General features: G+C 40.1%; 1 protein-coding gene across 7 annotated transcripts in view; it reads left to right on the top strand.

Annotated features, from left to right (window-relative positions):
* Positions 1–19,886, top strand: part of LOC106091359 (uncharacterized protein CG43867) — an 878,705-nt gene that overhangs the window by 324,444 nt on the left and 534,375 nt on the right. Inside the window, exon 1 of one of the 7 annotated variants that reach the window (XM_059367845.1) lies at positions 3,223–3,254. The exons of the other annotated variants lie outside the window; for them this stretch is intronic. The gene's annotated coding sequence lies outside the window, so the exon portion shown is untranslated. Of the gene's footprint in view, positions 1–3,222; positions 3,255–19,886 lie in introns of those variants that run through there. 7 annotated transcript variants of the gene reach the window in all.

A 19,886-nucleotide genomic window follows, 5' to 3' on the forward strand; every position in this document is an offset into this window, starting at 1 on the left:
TCGGAGACTGAAACACCTTGTCTCCAGCTTTTCTCCGGTGGATGAGAGGCTAGCCACAATCCGCATAAAAGCCAAATTCTTCAACATCAGCCTTATTTGTGCCCATGCCCCGACGGAAGACAAAGACGAGCAGACCAAGGATATTTTCTACGAGCGCCTAGAGAATAGAATTTAGATTCGGATCATTACCTTGTTGCAGCAAAGGTTCGCACCCGTTTGAGCATGGAGAGGAAAGTACGATGTGACACTGCACGGAAGCTGGACATTGAAAAGCTGCAAAGTCAACAAATGGCAGCGGCATACTCCTCTCGACTGACCCAACTGCTCGATTAAAGCACTCCTTGCGCAGTGGCAAACTATTGCCCACTCCATGGGAAATGCCGCAAAATCTGTACTTAGGAATCGGAAGCCTCCTCCAAGAAACACATGGTACGACCAAGAGTTTCGAGATGCTACTGAAGCCAAGAATGCGGCATATAGAGCAACCCTATAATCAGTAGCAACGCGCCAGATGAGGGAGAGGTATCGGGAGAAAACCAGAGAGGAGCAACGTTTATTCCGCAGGAAGAAAAAGGAAATGGAAAGACGTGAGTATGAGCGAATTGAGATGTACAGGAGTCAGAATGAAGTCCGTAAATTCTACCTAAGAATTAAACATCAAACCGATGGCTTTGGTGCAGGCACATCCTCTTGCAGAGACAAAGAAGGAAATCTGGTAACTGATACAGACAACATGCTGAGGATATGGAGATAACATTTTACCCCACTGCTAGTGTCCGACGTTGGCGGCGAAGAGGATACCGCAGAACCAATCCCTGATGACGGTATAGAATGTTTACCTCCTAGTCAGAATGAAGTCCAAGTAGCAGTGACCCGACTAAAGAACAACAAGGCAGCAGGAGCCGACGAGTTACCCGCTGAACTATTTTAGACCGGAGGCAACACGCTAATAAGGCGTATGCATCAGCTTACCTGCGCAATCTGGCTAGAAGAACGCATACCCGATGATTGGAACCTCAGCATACTATGTTCCGTACACAAGAAAGGAGACAAGACGGAATGTGCCAACTACAGAGGAATAAGTCTCCTCCCCATCGCAAACAAGATACTCTCAAGCGTACTGTGTGAAAGATTAAAACCTAAAGTCAATGAGATAATTGGGCTCTATCAATGTCGCTTTAGACCTGGTAAATCCACCCTAGACCAGATATTCACACTGCACCAAATCCTGGAAAAGACCCGAGAAGGACAAATCAACATCTACCATCTTTTTGTTGACTACAAAGCCGCCTTTGATACTCCTTTACGTTCAAAGGTACTTCAAGCCATGTCTGAGTTTGGTATCCCTGCAAAATTAATACGACTGTAGGATGACACTTGCTGATACGCGTTTCTCAGTAAGAATGGGAAAACGAGGTTTCAGACAAGGAGACAGCCTATCGTGTGATCTCTTTAATATTTTATTTTATTTTATTTTATTTTATTTTATTTTATTTTATTTTATTTTATTTTATTTTATTTTATTTTATTTTATTTTATTTTATTTTATTGTATTTCATTTTAATTTAATTTTATTTTATTTTATTTTATTTTATTTTATTTTATTTTATTTTATTTTATTTTATTTTATTTTATTTTATTTTATTTTATTTTATTTTATTTTATTTTATTTTATTTTATTTTATTTTATTTTATTTCATTTTATTTAATTTTATTTTATTTTGTTTAATTTTATTTTATTTTATTTTATTTCCTTCCCAATAACTCCATCATGAAGTGAGCAACTGGCATCTTCAGCAAACAACATACTTTTTAGCTGAAATTGTTTACATTTTGCTATAACATCACAACTTTTGACGTAATGGCAGCCAAATTGACTACTAACAGTCAGTGGATTGTTTTCGAGGTTACATTTTCATTATTTAGAGCGAATAACAAGCCGATCACTGGCGTAGCTGTATGTCCATAGTGATATGGGCCGGATTAATATCCGCACCCTCTTTCCAACCTAACTTAACCTAACCTAACAGTCAGCAGACAGTGTTTGCTATTATCAGCTGCCTTTTTTCTTTAAACTTCTGATATACGGTCTTTATTTTTAAAGCATATTATAGGGGTTTTGCTAATTTTTAAAGCCTACTTTAAGCCTTAGTGTATTTTTGTCAAAATTTAAAGCATACTTTTGGAGTAAACAGTTTTCATTTTTTCCTTGCTATCATAATGGTTCTCTTGCCAAATTGAATACATAACTCGTAAACACTTTTCCGCAAAGTTTTCAAAAATCTTCCAATTTTCTATTTTCGCCCAACAAACTGTCTGGTTGATGACAATGCTTAACAAAAACTTGTGTTGGGCTGGCACATGCAAAAAACCATGGTTTGAGGCCATGCTGGGTTAGAGATTTTCTAGCACATAACAACTCCTTTCAACTTCTTGGTGAATGGCAGGAAATGTATTTGTGCACAGCGCTTAAAAATATGCAAATTTAATGTGATTTTAATTTGAATGCAAGCTGTCCCATTGAGTTGAAGACTCACCAACCATCGTGAATCTCATGGGTTTGCTGGTATTCCTTAAGTTAGACACTTTAGCTATTGTTGGCTTGCTGGGCCATTAGATGTCTATGGTGCTGCGTAAATCTTGTATCCAGTTCGTTGTGCTGAAGGTGGTGGCGTTGGTGGTGACGGTGGCAGTTAAAGGTAGTTGAAGCAAAAGGGATAAAAGGGTATTTAGCCTAAAGGGTCTTTATTTATGCATAATTGTGGAAATTGTTACGTGGTGGCATTCAAAACACACATTCAAGCGTATGGAATAGCACTTTCCATGAATGAAATCCCCGCAAAATGAAAGCATATGAAAATATTATGCAAATTTTTCTTTTCATTCTTCACTCACACTTAGACTTTTGTTTGGCATTTTTGCCTTTATCCCCATTGACTTTGGGGGAGTTTGCCAAACACACAAAAGTTTTTAATGAATGAGATTTTCAAAAGAGATTTAACAAATTATTCAAAATGCATGCAAAAGGGTGGACAATTGTTGAAGTTGTGATGGCCTCTAAAGGCCTGTTTAAGGGTTGCAAGGTTGAATTGATTTTTTTTTGTTTGGAATGAAAACAAAAATAATTATTGAAATTAAATTATTGAAATGTTGTGAACAATTACTAATCAATTTTTTTTTTGGGTTTTTCTTTCTCTTGCAGGTATGTTGTTTTTCTACTTAGCTGTAAGTACAACAAAAATCCAACCCCCAAGGTATGTGAACAGAATGTTAAAGCAAATGAAATTATCAATAAAGCATAGCATAGTCCCAGGCTGAAAAAAAATAAATATTTTCCTTAAGACCCATAATTTTTCATTTTATTTTCTTTAAATTTATTTTTTTTTTGTTTTAATTTGAATATAAAAAGCAAAGTGAACCCTAAAATTCTTTGCATTGTCTCAATCAATAAAGGTGGTTAACAACTCCTCTTTCGCTAAGCTCCTCTAAGACCCTTTAGACATATTTTTTGAAAGACCCTTCACAAAGCCTCTTTGCTGGTTTCCATTGAACCAGAAATCTTCGTTTCACTCCATTTTTTGGGGATTTTCTTTTGTGATGTCGATCAAACAATTACAACTACTTCTAATACAAAGTGCTGCCCACCACTATTGTTCGCAGTTTTAATTTTTTTTTACCGTTTTTTTCCATAAAACGTTTCTTGCTTTTGTTGGTTTTCCATTTTTTAAATGGCTACTGAGCATCTTTATAGAAGTGCAAAATTTTTCTCTGTAGTTTTTTCTGGGTTTTTTTTTTGGTTAACTCCCAAAAGTATGCTTCAAAAATTGTGCACTCGCTTTGCACATTGCATACACTTCCGGTTTGTGTTTATTTCTCTTGTGTTTTTTTTTTTTCATTGTTGTTTCGACATTCCTTTGTTGGAATTTCGCATTGAAATGGTTTTTGAAATTGTTGCATTTTACTCTGAACTAACAGTTTCGAAGATCATTTCATTGGTATAGTTTAGGGAAATCTTTTGAAACTCCAAATGGAAACAGAAAATTGAAAATTGTTACTGAAAGCACGTTTTGTTGAGTGTATGAGTGTGTAATGAGGAGTGGGTATTGTGAGAATTCAATGTAACAATGCGTTTTCATTGTATTGCATAGTTCTTAAATATCTTTTGATTCCAAAAATGAAGATTAAATTGATAAATGATTGAAATTTTCAAATCCTGTACAACTTTTTTAGCAAAGGCTTCTAGGGGCTTAAGTTGTCAAATCAGGAACTGGTTATATGGGGGCTATATCTATAAAAGAATATATCTGGACCTTACTTGGTGTGGTTGTTCGGGTCATAGTTTTACTTGGTACGTAAATTTTATCTGAATTGGACAACTATTGAGGTTTCCATCGACTTAAGATATTTAAACGGCAGATATATTAAAATGGTGGCTATATTTGCATATGACATCTTCAAAACATTTGTTAAGTAGGTCTTGAAAGTTATAAATTTACCTCACATACTAAATTTTTGTTGAATCGCACCAAAATATTCAGACTTCTATTGGCTTAGGATCTCCAATCTGGAGATGGGTTATAATATATGGTATCTATACGGACTTTTCCTTCGCTTAGGATAGTTTAGGCTGCACAGGTTGGTGTGGGCCCTTGATGGTATACATCTAGGAAAGGTTAGATTTTCAAGTATCCAGCGCACCCATAATGTGGCCCGCTGTTATTGAGAAGTTGGAAGTTTTTCACCCCTTCTCGGATGCAAAACAGCATTCTCGTTATTTATCAGATCTTTATAAAGATGGACCCATCACAGGTTGTTGTCAATCGCTATTTCCAGTTCTAGGCGTCTTTTAACCCCCGAGTGTGTTCTACATCGTCTGCAACTTCTCTTCTCTTCACCTCTTAAATTCACTTGCTAGGGGAGCATTTGTCCGCTGTATGTAGGTATTTCCGGAGGTAACCATGACCTACCAACCTGTCTAACGTAATAGTTGATGTCGCCGTGCCTCCTATCTTTCCACATCCGTACAGTGGTGATATGTCTTCGGGTTCACTTGCTCAGACTCTCATTCATTCAACTTTATTCTCATCTCTCGATAGTCGTCTCTCGTATGGCCAGTCACCTCGTATGAATGTCACCCTCTTCTCTTTAGGTATTGAACCTCGTGTATAGAGCCTGGCCTTTAGGTCTATCAAAGGGCTCCGTCACAGACCGGTGGGATGATAAGACCTTAAGAGTCGGCATCCTCTGAACCAAGAGCAGGGATTCACTCGACATGCTGCCTGCAGTGTCTGACCACATATTTCGCTCGAGAGAGACCCGCCTATATTTGTTCTCAATCGAGTTTTGCTCTCAAGCAGTTTTGGAGAGCAGTTTTGTTGAAAAAATATGACAGTTATACACCCGCAAGCCAATGGTTATACGAGTTTGTTGCAAACTTTCCACATATCTTTACATCTCTAACGTAATAATAAATATTTCATTTGTATATCTGAAGTAAATTGATGGCGCCTTATTATACGCTTCACTTTTGTCTACATTTATTACTCAGCCACCTCATATTGGTCATTCATATTGTTTTTTTTTGCGTTTAGAGCTACTCCAACTCAATGTCTTATCACCTGTTCTGCTAGATATTTTTCACGCCTTGGAGTATGCTTCACTTTTGTGTCGTTTTGGAAAACAGTTTTGTTTGAAAAGTATAACAGTTATATACTCCTAAGCCAATATTTGAACGAGTTTGCGAGTTTGTTGCAAGCTTTTGACTTCTTTTGACTCTGCCTTCTCTAACTTAATAAATATCTCATTTTTATAACTGAAGTAAATTGATGGCGCCTTATTATATGCTTCACTTTTGTCTACATTTATTACTCAGCCACCTCAAGAGATTGGTTTTATCCGCTTTTCACTCAGCCATATATGCAAGGCAAGCAGTCATTTTTTTGCATTATAAATTATTGCCATTATTTTCATTTAACGTGGTTTACTTGTTTATATTCCCCAGTGTCATATAATTCTTTTGTGTTAATTTTTGTCATTTGTATACTTTTTTCCTTGGCACAAACACACATGCACGCCCATAATTTCCCTGCAGCAATGAAAGTAAACATAGAGGGTGGAGTTCTTTGGAGAAGAAATAACCAAAACAGAAAAGGTTATTTAAGCTTAACACAAAAGCCACTTCGTTGTCTTGTTATGAAGGCATTGTTGTAGTAAATTCACATACTCTCACATGGATAAGGCCTTTTTGCCAAACTTTTATACTGGCTGTGTACCACCATTGTGAAATATTTGTGCGAAAAAAGCCAAGTCAGTTCTCAAACAAGCAGCTAAGAATACTTTTATGCCTGACTGCCCGGCTGTGGGTAGGGCTGCTATGCTGCTGGGCTGCTGGGCCATGCATTGCTATATTGGCTTATGGTTTGGTTGGTGGCTTGATGCTCTTTTCTTTGTCGGATCATTATAATAAAGTATGGTCTTTGTGGCAAACTGTTGAAATTGTGGCGAAGCTTTATTTAACCGCAAACAAATAAGTAACACAGTTCAAACAAGTTGCCCAATGCTGGACATAGGTTGCTGTTTAACCAAGCACTAAAGGAAACCAAAATAAAATTTGACATAGCATAAAAAGGGACATGTACAAAGAGAAAAAAAAAATATGTTAAACAACAAAAAAACAGAAACCAAATTAAACATATGCATATGTGTTGACCCTTGGAGCTTTGCTGTTGTAAGTGAGAAAGGAAGTTACAGACCAACAAAACCAATATTTGCCAGCAGCAGGAAAGGACTTTTTAACGCAATTGCTTTGATGGGTGTTCCATTTTTTTTTTTGTCTTGTGTGTGGTTTTCTTTGAGGTTTGACTTTTGCTACAAAGCTTCAATTAGAGTTGAAACCCATTAGAAGCCAACAAAATGTAGGAAACACCCATGCCAAGAGAATGCTATAAAAGGAGAAAGATATCAAAAAAGTTTTGGGCCCCTGAAAATATGCTAAGGTATTTTTAAAAATTTACACTTTAAGGAAGATCATATTTTTCAGTTTCTATAACTTTGTTTTATTCAAATAAGAAACTAATAGTCAAAATTAAAGGAACCCAAAAACATGCTAACTAACTTAAATGAACATACATTTAAAGTTATTTTTTTCAACAGGACGGTTTTATCATATTTTTATATAGTACAAGCCGAACCGGGCCCGCTCCGCTGCGCCTTCTTTAACTCTCTAATATCTTCTTAGGGTGGGACACTTTGCCCTGAATGCGGATATCGAATTCGTGCCATTGTAGCCTTTGACGCTGAACGCGTTCGAATCCTGGGGAAAACATTGAACAAAGCGGTGTTTATACCTTGTTAATGTAGGCGACATTTGCGAGGTACTATATCATGCATGGTCATTTAAAAAATTTTCCCCAAAGAGGTGTCGGACGGGACGCCGTTTGCACTCAGCTATAAAAAAAAGATCCCTTATCATAGAGTTTAAACTTGAATCGGAAAGCACTCATTGCTGGGTACTTGAACTCAAATTTTAATACCATATTCGTGTTCTGGTCTCGAATACCTTTCATTTGATACCTTTATTATGCCCATCGGACCACTTTCGGATATGGGTGGCGTTTTTGCGTTAAAGGGGTGGTTTCGCCTCCACTCGATAGCTAAAACTTATATAGGCTATGTTCCCTTCCAGACAAACGTACATAATCTATGAAAATTTTAAGAAAATCGGTTCAGTCAAGTATCATATAGTCATATTGGTTTTTTTGAGGGGTGGCATAACTTCCTATACTTCAATCTGATTATGTATGCCAGATTCAAAATCTACTCCCGAATAACTTTCATTTGAGCCCCATATTTAAATGAACGTCCAATATTTCTGTTTGGGGAAGTTTTGGGATTGAGGCGGCCCGATGGGTACTTAGACTCATATTTCATTACCATACTTGTATTCTACTCTCCAATACCTTTCATTTGAAACCTATATTGTCCCGATCGGTCGACTTTTGATTTTGGGTTGTGTTTTCGGCATTAAGGGGAGGGTCCGTCCCCCTTCCGATACCGAAAAATGTTATAGCCTATGTTTCCTTTCAGACCAACCTATACAATATGCGAAAACTTCGAGAAAATCGGTTCTGCCGTTTTTCAGTCTATACGGAACAAAAACAAGTAAAAAGGCGCTAAGTTCGGCTGGGCTGAACTTTGGATACACACCACCTCGGGTATATATATGAACAACCTTTCGTCAAAATCCAGTGAAAAATGCATACCTTATGCCCACCTTATGCCCCATAGCAGCTATATAGACATATCAAACGATTTGGACCAAATCTATATGGCAGCTATATCCAAATCTGGTTCGATCTGAGCCAAATTGAAGACAATAAATGCGCTTTTTATGGGCCCAAAACCTTAAATCGAGAGATCGGTCTATATGACAGCTATATCCAAATCTAAACCGATTAGAGCCAAATTAAAGAAAGATGTCGAAGGGCCTAAGGCAACTCACTGACCCAAATTTCAGCAAAATCGGATAATAAATGCGTCTTTAATGGGCCTAAGACCCTAAATCTGAGGATCGGTCTATATGGCAGCTATATCCACATCTGGACCGATCTGGGCCAAAATGACGAAAGATGTACAAGGGCTCAACACAACTTACTGTCCTAAATTTCAGCAAAATCGAATAATCAATGTGGCTTTTATGGGCCTAAGACCTTAAATCGAAGGATCGGTCTATATGGCAGCTATATCCAAATTAGGACCGATCTAAGCCAAATTGACGGAGGATGTCGAAGGGCCCAACGTAACTCACTGTCCCATATTTCAGCAAAATCGGATAAAAAATGTGGCTTTTATGGGCCTAAGACCCTAAATCGGAGGATCGATCTATACGGCAGCTATATCCAAATTTGGACCGATCTGGGCCCTTGACGAAGGATGTCGAAGGGTCTAACGCAACTTACTGTCCCAAATTTCAGCAAAATCTGATAATAAATGAGGCTATTATGGGCCTAAGACCCTAAATCGGCGGATCGGTCTATATGGGGGCTGTATCAAGATATAGCCCATCTTCGAACTTAACCTGCTTATGGACAAAAAAAGAGTCTGTGCAAAATTTCAGCTCAATATCTCTATTTTTAAAGACTATAGAGTGATTTCAACAGACAGACGGATAGACGGACGGCCATGTCTAGGTCGTCTTACATTTTTACGCTGATCAAGAATATATATACTTTATAGGGTCGGAAATGGATATTTCGATGTGTTGCAAACGGAATGACAAAATGAATATACCCCCATCCTTCGGTGGTGGGTATAAAAAAAACCGAGTCCCATATATCCGTGATTGGCTAATGTGCCCATTTTGGGCGTTTTGTGGGTGTGGGGTGACCACCTATACTTCGACATGAACTTGCATGCCAGATTCGATCTCTACTCCCGCATACTTTTCATTTGGCCAATTTTGATTTTGGATGGTGTTCTTAGGGTAACGGTGGACCCTCCACCGTTACCAATAAATTATAAAGCCTATTCCTAATTCCTGACCATATTCGTAATCTACTCCCGAATACCTTTCATTTGAGTCCCATATTGTCATGATCGTCAAATAAACCAATTTTAATGGGTTTTGGGGCTGGGGCGGCCCCCTAGGTACTTGGACCCAACTTTTATTATGAAATTCGTACTCTACTCTTGAATACCTTTCATTTGAATCCCATATCGTCCCGATCGGTTTACTTTTATTTTTGGGTAGTACTTTTAGGGTAAGGGGGAGGGTCCGCCCCCCTCCCGATGCCAAGAAAATTATATAGCCTATGTTTCCTTCCCGACCAACCTACATTATCTGTGAAAATTTCAAGTTAATCGGTTAAGGTTCAGAGTGTCAATTTTAAGGGGTTTTGGGGCTGGGGCGGCCCCCCAAGTACTTGGACCCTACTTTTATTATGAAATTTGTACTCTACTCTTGAATACCTTTCATTTGAATCCCATATTGTCCCGATCGGTCCACTTTTATTTTTGGGTAGTACTTTTAGGGTAAGGGGGAGGGTCCGCCCCCCTCCCGATGCCAAGAAAATTATATAGCCTATGTTTCCTTCCCGACCAACCTACACAATCTGTGAAAATTGCAAGGTAATCGGTTAAGGTTCAGAGTGCCAAATTTTAAGGGCTTTTGGGGCTGGGGCGGCCCCCCCGGTAGTTGGATCGTACTTTTATTATGAAATTTGTACTCTACTCTTGAATACCTTTCATTTGAATCCCATATTGTCCCGATCGGTTCACTTTTATTTTTGGGTAGTACCTTAAGGGTAAGGGGGAGGGTCCGCCCCCTCCCGATATGAAAATATTATATAGCCTATGTTTCCTTCCCGACCAACCTATACAATCTGTGAAAATTTCAAGGTAATCGGTTAAGGTACAGAGTGCCAATTTTAAGGGGTTTTGGGGCTGGGGCGGCCCCCCAGGTACTTGGACCCTACTTTTATTATGAAATTCGTACTTTACTCTTGAATACCTTTCATTTGAATCTCATATTGTCCCGATCGGTTTACTTTTATTTTTGGGTAGTACTTTTGGGGTAAGGGCGAGGGTCCGCACCCCTCCCGATGTCAAAAAAATTATATAGCCTATGTTTCCTTCCCGATCAACCTACACAATCTGTGAAAATTTCAAGGTAATCGGTTAAGGTTCAGAGTGGTCCTGTCGTCATAATTTTTATACCCACCACCATAGGATAGGGGGTACATTCATTTAGTCATTCCGTTTGCAACACATCGAAATATCCATTTCCGACCCTAAAAAGTATATAAAATTCTAAAATGATTTAATGATGTCAGTATGTCCGTCCGCTCGTCTGTTGTAATCTCTCTACTTTCTTTAAAACTTTAGATATTAAGCTGAAATTTGTCACAGATACGTCTTTTTGCTGCACGTAGCTTAAGTTCTTGAATGGGCCAAATCGGACCATATTTGGATATAGCTGCCATATAGACCGATCTGCCGATTTAGGGTCTGAAGCCCATAAAAGTTGTATTTATTAACCGATTTCGCTGAAATTTGAAACAGTGAGTAATTTACCGACATCCGACCCAAATATGGCGCCGATCGGACTATATTTAGATGTAGCTGCCATATGGACCGATCTGCCGATTTAGGGTCTGAAGCCTGTGAAAGTGGTAGGCGCACAATGTCCTACGGTTTCCCTCCTTATTATTCTTCTTCTAGAATTTTGCGGAGTTATCCTGCCCAGGGAAGGGAATCCTAAATCCGGTACCAGCATCGTAGTTGTTGAATTTATTCCTAACCAATTCTTAGCATTCCATCTCGAAGTATCCACGCCTCATTGAGAGGTTCCTCTTGTCAACCGCTTTCTGATTGTTCCAATTAGTCCCTCTCTTACCCTCATGTCTAGGACCATTTCCAGTGTCCTGCCTTTTCCACCGACCTGCTCTACACAAAGTACAATAGTTTGGAAAGACATTTTGGGCACCATTGATGTTTTCTGGTGTCAGTACCTCTCTCACCAACATTTCGATCAGTTTTCCCAGTGTTTTGAGTTAAAATCACATTTTGTACTGATACCAGATAACAGGTGTCAGTACGTCTCTCACCATCATGTCGATCAGTCTTTCCAGTGTTTTGATTTAAAATCATTTTGTGGATAGCCTTTCCTCCGATCAGCCATTCACGAAGTTGTTTTACTTACTAAGAAATCTCTTTGACAACAAAGTACAGTATGGCAGCCTTGCGAAAAATCGAGAGGGTGGAGAGTGTTAGAATAAAAACGACTTATGGGACCATAATTCTTGGTTCCACTTTGGTTAAAGAGGTTAAAGACCACCCAGACTTAGTACCGGGCTAGTGAAAATCGACTCCAGTCACGACAGTACAGTTCTAAGGGATTTGTGCAATAATTCTGTGATGGCTCCGTCCGTTTCAGCCAATCGAACGAAGGGTGAGGGCAAGCAACCCTGCCAATTATCGGCCAATTGCGATATGCTCCGCTCTCTCCAAGGTCATTGAGAGCATGGTTAATCACCATCTTGTGAGGTATTTAGACTCTAATGGCTTTCTTAGCATGAGGTCGTTCTGTCGGAACGATGGAGTCGCTCAATCCACCAGTTTGGTGAGAGTAAGGTTGTGGCGCTGGATATCTCCAAGGCATTTAATAGGGTCTGGCACAGTGCTCTACTATCGAAGCCTGTCGCATTTGGTGTCGGTAATGGCTTCGTTCGATTTATTTCGAGCTTTCTCAGAGATCGCACTATTCGAGTCGTTGTACCCAAGGGCACAGGTGTATCCCAGGGCTCTGTTCTTTCTCTTTCTCCTTCTTTTTTTCTAATTTTCATCAACGATCTGTTGGGTCAGACATCGAATCCGATCTACTCATTTGCGGATGACAGTTATCTCTCTCATTCGTACTCATTCGACCATAGGCCAAGTCTTCGAGAGTTGAGGACAAGAGGCGGGTTATGGACGATACACTCTGCTAGGATTTGCTGGCCATTTCTGAGTGGGGTCGAATGTATCGAGTAGATTTTAATGCACGGAAGACTCAGTGCGCAAACGATTCGCTGACCCATTTGAATCATCTTTGTCTATCAACGGTGTAGATCTTGAGCAATCAGAAGCTCTTGATGTTCTGGGCATGAAAATACAAAGTGATGTCCGTTGGGCTAAACATGTATTCGAAGTGTCGAAAGAAGCATTCAAGTGTTTAGGCTTCCTTAAACGGTGTAAGAATTACTTCGCTGACCCATTAGGATCATCTTTGTCTACCAACGGTGTAGATCTTGAGCAATCAGAAGCTCTTGATGTTCTGGGCATGAAAATACAAAGTGATGTCCGTTGGGCTAAACATGTATTCGAAGTGTCCAAAGAAGCATTCAAGTGTTTAGGCTTCCTAAAACGGTGTAAGAATTACTTCACTCCCTCCGATCTTCTTAACATCTACACCACTTTCATAAGGCCGTAAATGGAGTACAACTCACATGTATGGGCTGGAGCTTCAAAATCATCCATGGAGCTACTGGACCGTGTACAGAGGAGAGCGATGGCGTCGATTGGGGACAGTGGGGTATCCAACTCTATTGCCTCCCTTCATCATCGTCGCAATGTGAGTTGTTTGGCGCTGTTTTATTGGTACTTTCATGGTGTGTGTTTCATCTGATATTCGTCTTCTTATTCCTGATGTAAGGATGTTTGTCAGGGATACTAGACATTCCAGGAACTCACACCCGTTTGTAATTGATTGGCCAGTGGACCGCACAATGCATTATTGAGAGAATTCTTATTTCGCTCGAACCGTTCGTATGTGGAATCGACATCCGGCTTATGTTTTTCCCACCCACTATGACATCCAAAGATTTAAGACAAATATCAATAAGCACTACAACCTTTTCCCCCCTCCAATTCCTAATTTCTTCTCGCCAACGCAATGCAGTGCATTCATAGGGAACATCCCCTGCGTGTTGGCTGACAGAAAAAAAAACGGCTGGAAATTGTTTACCTCTCTCACTATCGTCGATAATGTGACTAATGACATTCCCGACATCCTCCTTATTTCTTAAAAAATAGGAAATGGTCTTCGTTTTTTTTAGCAACCAAGGCGCAGAGGTTAGCATGTCCGCCTATCACTTTGAAGGCAAATGAAAAAGAATGAAAAACTTTTTCAGCAGTGGTTAACCCCCCACCGATGCTAGAAATTTCTAAGGTATTCAACCGAGTAAAACTTCTCTACTAAGTGGTGTCGCTCTACGGCGTGCCACTTCGTACCCTTCGGTTTTGGCAATAAAAAAGAGAGGTTTTATCATTGAGTTTAGAAACTTGAATCGGACAGCACTCATTGATATGAGAGAAGTTTCCCCGCTGTTTCTTAATGGAATGTTCAATGAAAAATTTGCAGATGCCTCATTAGTTCCTTTGTATCCTTGACAACATTTCGCTTAGGAACTCTGTTTCGTTCTCTTTGTCTTATCTTCACCGTCCCCAGGGATCCACGATATTCATCTCATCTCTTTGTTCTGTATTCCATCATTGCCATGTTGAATTCGTCCTACTCTTTTTGCTGAATACCTGTGTCCAGCATGACTGTGTGGTCTTACAAGTCAGTGCTCGTTCTGTACATGAGTTCAAAAAGTTGAATGCCCTTCCTTATTTCTTAGTAACCTAGTCATGCTGGGATTTTTGTAGAGCATTTTGAGCAAACCAGAAGCCCGACTGTTGCCTTCCAATTCTTCACAGAATTTCGCCTAGGGATCCCTCCCTCCTTCATCTCGATCCTAGTCTTTGGCATGTCCGAGCCCATTGACGAGTTTATCCTCTCTTGCTAATTAAAAAGTCCTCCTTCCTGAGAGCCTTAGGTTCGATGTCGAACATGGCTGTGAGGGTAATTGTTTTGGCCATTATTTAAGAGAGGCTTCGTTCAGGAACTCCATAACAAATTATACTGCGGATTTCAGTTCCTTTTGCTTCCCATATAGATCCGCTAAGGGGGATTAAAAAAATACTACTGCTCAGCTTTCTCATCTTTCTCAGATTTGAAGAGAAGGTTTCCCTTATACTGTCTACCCAATAAAAATTGTCCCTTTCATATTGCTTTCATTGAAAATAAGCAAACAGCCTATTGAAATTACTGTTGCTCCCATTTTTTCCCTTTCCGTTTCCCCTTCCCCTACCAGCACTCTTAATACAATATGTTTGTTGTTGTTAAACCAAACCCCTTTAGGCTTTAGAAAAATAAATTTTACAATTTTTTATCTCTTTGCTTATTATTATAATCACCATTTCCTTGTAGGCTAATCCTAACATAAATCTATAGCCTACTTTTAGGAGTTTACCAAAAAGTTTGTGTGATTATTGCATAACCTGGAGGCAAAATACATTTGTCTTTTAATTTTGTTTTTAGGAATTTCTTTCAATTCGTCCAACAATAACAAAGAGATAATCTTCTTAACTTTGGAGTGAAAAGGGTAAAATTGTAAGAGATAAAAAGTTTTTTGAAGACAATGACAATTAATCAAAGGTAATTAAGGTAAGAATGATTTTTTTCTGAGAAGTTCAGGGAAATTGTATTGGCATTAATTTTGAGGGTGTTTGAGGTTATTTATTTAGATTTCAGATGGTCGAAAGATGATATAAATTCCATGAAAATTTTGTTTATGGGAAAATTTCTCCTCTTTGTTTATGATATTAACGACGAATGGGTAGAAAAATTCAAGCTCGAGTTAGGAAAGAGGTGTCCTAATGAAATTTTGATTGACATAAAAAAGGACGAATGATATTAGTTAAAAGTTTTTCCGTCATATAGAGCCATGTTTTGGGGGAAAATTGGATTGTCGAATGTCGGCAATTTTTTATATCCAAAAAAGTTATACAAAAAACTTTCTCAAAATTCTTACGAGTGCGATTTGTGGCGATAAGCCAACAACTTTTGGTAGCAGCTGCTATTTAATGTCAAAGTCAATAAAATCCACCTTTCTTCGCTAAATGGTCATAAAAAATTAAGAAAATTATAGAAGCTTTGGAAATGAAAAGACCTTTTTTAAGTTTTTTAAAAAATTAAAAAAAAAAATCCTACTTCAATAGAAATGCTCTAAATAATGAATATATGAAATTTCATAAAAATCAGACAAGGGAATCGAGGGTCAGACGTTAATGGGTAACGAATATCAGAATATTGAGATCTAAGGATAAGCTATGACTATCACCACCACGACCCCGGCTGCAGTCATCGACATCGATCCAGGATTACCCCTGGCCAAGTATTGCTTCTCCTCAGCAAATCTGCGGTTGTAACAACAACCACCAAAGCCTTTATTTTCGGGTTTCTTGACCTTATTTGTCTCCCCAAAGCGAGAGAGACCAGCTGTAGATATGACATGTGATATTGGTTAGCTGCAAGAGAAAAACAGTCCCTGAACAAAATAAGAAGTTGTATACCCGCCACCAAGGGATGGGAGTATAGTCATTTTGTCATTCCGTTTGCATTACCTCGAAATATTAATTTCCGACCCTATAAAGTATATATATCCTTGAGAATGGGCAGGAGACGGTGGAACTTTTGATGGAGGCTCATTTCCCAGGGGCCAGGAAAAGGACGGCGATCAGGACGTCGCAATACCTACACATGTGGCCTTAACGGATGTCCTCATCAGGGACATCGTTGACGAGGAGAAGAAAGCGTGGCCGGTCCGCACTTGCCGGCTATTTAAGTCGGCTGGACCTGACGGAATTCCCTTGTCCCTTGGAGTTGCATGGCTTGAGCAGATCTTTAGGACGAGCCTGGCATGGTCCTACATACTGGGGGCATGGAGGGATGTCAAGGTGCTCTTTATCCCCAAGGAGGGAAGAATAAACCACAGTACGACGAAGGATTATAGGCCTATTAGTCTGTCTTCGTTTCTGCTGAAAACACTGGAAAGGCTGATTGACCTGAAGGTGAGAGGAAGACTGACGCCGAAAAACTTCAGTGGGGCACAACACGCATACGTCAAAAGCTGGTTGGTGGAAAAGGTCCTTCACGAGGTGGTGCAGGGGGTCGAGACCTGTCTCCGACAGCTGGATTACACTTTGGTGGCTTTCTTGGATATTGAAAGGGCTTTCAATAATGTGAAGATTGGGCCGATAGTCGCCGCACTGGACCGCACGGGAATTCACCCCTTAATCTCCCAGTGGACAAATAATATGCTTTATGGCAGGATTATTAATGCGAAACTGGGAGATAGTGTGGTTAGAAGGCGGGTGGCCAGAGGAATGCCCCAAGGATGGGTCGATTCTATGGAACTTTGTCATAAACGAAATCCTGTCGGATCTCGGTGGGAACGGCACGAGGATTATCGCTTCTGCGGACGACGTCGTGTTGCTGGTCGGAGGCAAATTTCTGTCGACAATCAGCGAGATCATGGAAGGGTCACTGAGGAGGTTGTAGCGATGGGCTACCAGAAATGGATTGAGGACCAACCCAGGAAAGACGCAGCTGGTGCTCTTTACGCGTAGATATAAGAAACCAGAGTTCATACTCATGTCCTTGGACGGGGTAACCCCGCAGCTGTCAAAGGAGGCGAATTACCTAGTCATAGTCCTCGATTCGAAACTGTCCTGGAAGAGGAACATCGAAGAAAGAAACAGTAAGGCACTGAGCTCTTTGTACACCTGCAGGAGGATGTTCGGTAGTAAGTGGGGGTAATTCCCAGGATGATTTATTGGATGTATGCCTATGAAGCATTGGCATGGTGCCTATGAAGCATTGGCATGGTGGAATGCCGCAGGGAAGAGGACGCGTGCGAGGGAGTTCGAGAAGATCCAGAGACGGGCCTGCGTCGGGATCACAGATGCACTGAGATACGCACCGCAGGCAGGCCTGGAGGCAATGCTGGATATGCAGCCCATTGGGGCCTATATTTGAAACAGAGTCGCGCTTAAGCTGAAAGAGCTTGGCATGGTGAAGCAGGATGGTTGCGGCCACAATTCGATTCTGGGTGTTATGAATACGGAGGATAGACTTAGGAGGATCTCCGTCTACCTGGCACCAGTGCAGACTGGAGTGGGGGCATTCGCGATTCGATTTCCTGAGAGGGATAAAAGTTGGATGGTTTACTTGAGGACGATGAGACCTTGATCTATACAGATTACTCCAAGATGGAGTCAGAGGCTGGATTGGGGGTCTACCCTTATGCACTCCATAATAGTATGTCTCTGAGAATGGCGGACGAGTGTACGGTCTTTCAGGCAGAGGTCTGTGCCATTGCAGTGGCCGCAAGAGGAATTCTGGTAAGGCGCTTACCGCCCTCGAAACTCAGAATTTATGTGGACAGTATGGCGGCGCTTAAGGCTTGAGGTCGAGGATGGTGAGCTCGACTTGCGTGGCTGATTGTTTGGAATCCCTGGATAGGCTCCGGGCCCAAGATGTGACGCTGTCATGGGTTCCTGACCATGAGGGGATTCCAGAGAATGAGAGGGCGGACGAGTGCGCCAGGAGGGGTTCGTCTGCGCCTGGCGGACCAGTCATCGGACTTGCCCATGCGCCATTTGTCCATCTACTGAACACAGTATAAATGGGATGGCCAGGGTGACGTCAGTGGCTAGGTGGGACTCGGTAGATGGTTGCTGGACTGCGAAGGCGCTGTGTCCTGTGATCGACCGGAGGAGGACGAGGGAGTTGCTGTCGTTCGATAAGTGGTCGATGAGTACTTTGACAGAGGTCATAACCGGACAATTTGCTACAGGCCGTATGGTGTCGCACATGACTTCTGTAGGAGATCCCTCGATGAGAATGAGGGGGAGACTATTGAGCACTTGCTGTGTTCCTGTCCGCGTCTGCAGAGACGTAGGCTTTCCTTTCTTGGGAGCCGTTTCTTCTGTAATCTGGATGAACTTTCGAACGTACCTCTGATATGTCTCCTGGGGTTTGTTGAAGGAACAGGATGGATCCGTGCTTGCGTAGGGACTGGCGGTTCTTCCCCCCCTCGGGGTTCACCACTCCTCCTGTCTTTTTCTTTTAATCGTGTATAACCTCTAGTACGAAGTTTCACATTTTCTTTCTCCTCCCTTTCTCTCTCTAGGGTACCACAATGGGCCAAACTGGCCTCCGAGTGAACTCACCTTTGGTTGGCAACCCATTCAACCTAACCTATCCTAATCACTCGACGTCTGTGCCGAGTTTGGTCCAAATAGGACCATATTTTAATAAACTGGGCATTTTTCTCCAGATTATGACAAAAGGTGGTTAACATATATACCCAATATTGTGGGTATCCAAAGTTTAGCCCGGCCGAACTTAAGGCCGTTTTACTTGTTTTTAGTTCCACAATGACAAAATTCTAGGACTCATTTTTTTTAATTTTTCACTACGTAAATGTCTATTTTTTCCATGTTTTCCCTCTCATATGCCCACACATTTCCCAGTGTTTCTTAAAGCAAAGAAAATGTTATTCGTTTCACTGCTTTATATATTCAACGGTAGTTACTTTGTATAAACTACCATTTCTTATATTCATGGAGCTCATATTGTTACAGAAAATTTAGCATATCATCAAGGCATAACAATGTTATCACGCATCATAGCATAAATTTGAACAGAATAGAAGACTTCATTTGAAAGACAAAAGGCTATTGATAAGAGGCCTGGTTGTCGAAAATTGAATAGTATACACAAGCTATATCACAATCCATTGTTTTGCGAAAGCATAGAAAACATTGCATACTTTGAGGTGTGTGAATAGTTTATATCCTATAGAGTAGTGATACAAAGTTAAGCCAGACTGCTTTTATTGATTTAATTAAACTAAAAGTACAAATAGGATATATTGTGTTAAGTATCCGTTCTTGCTATAAAATTGAGTAAAGGCATAATTTTTAAAATTTCTTCTAAAATGTATTTTATCTATCATTTATAAGTAAGCTCCAAAAGATAAGCCTTAACTCTTCGTTTTTGTCTGGGCCTTTTATATGAAAGTATGAACCAAAGGTCTATTATTACATTGAACGTTTGTCAGATAGTTGGTTTATTCAACCTTTTGTGTTGTGTCGAACAATTATTCTTTTCTGGCATTCAGGGATTTAGGTAGTTCAAAGTTTAATTTTGCTTATAAAAGCAGTTGATATTCTTTTAAAAAGTTAGAAAACAAATCTTTTTAATGCCTTTCTTCCTAGAAACTAAGCCTTAACCTTAAGCTACTGCCTTTATTATGTTTTCTTATAATACCCATATCAAAAGCAAGGCATATTTTTAGGATACATCTCATAAGAATATTACTTATAATTTTATTAGCAATGACAGAATATCACCAAGTAATTTGTTGTATTTTTATATGCACTCTAACACAATTGTCTACAATCTCATGCATATACAAGTACATAAAATAACAACAATGCAGCATATCTCTCAGGTGCTG

Source organism: Stomoxys calcitrans, chromosome 4 (assembly GCF_963082655.1).
Source record: "Stomoxys calcitrans chromosome 4, idStoCalc2.1, whole genome shotgun sequence".
Taxonomy (NCBI): Eukaryota; Metazoa; Arthropoda; class Insecta; order Diptera; family Muscidae; genus Stomoxys; species Stomoxys calcitrans.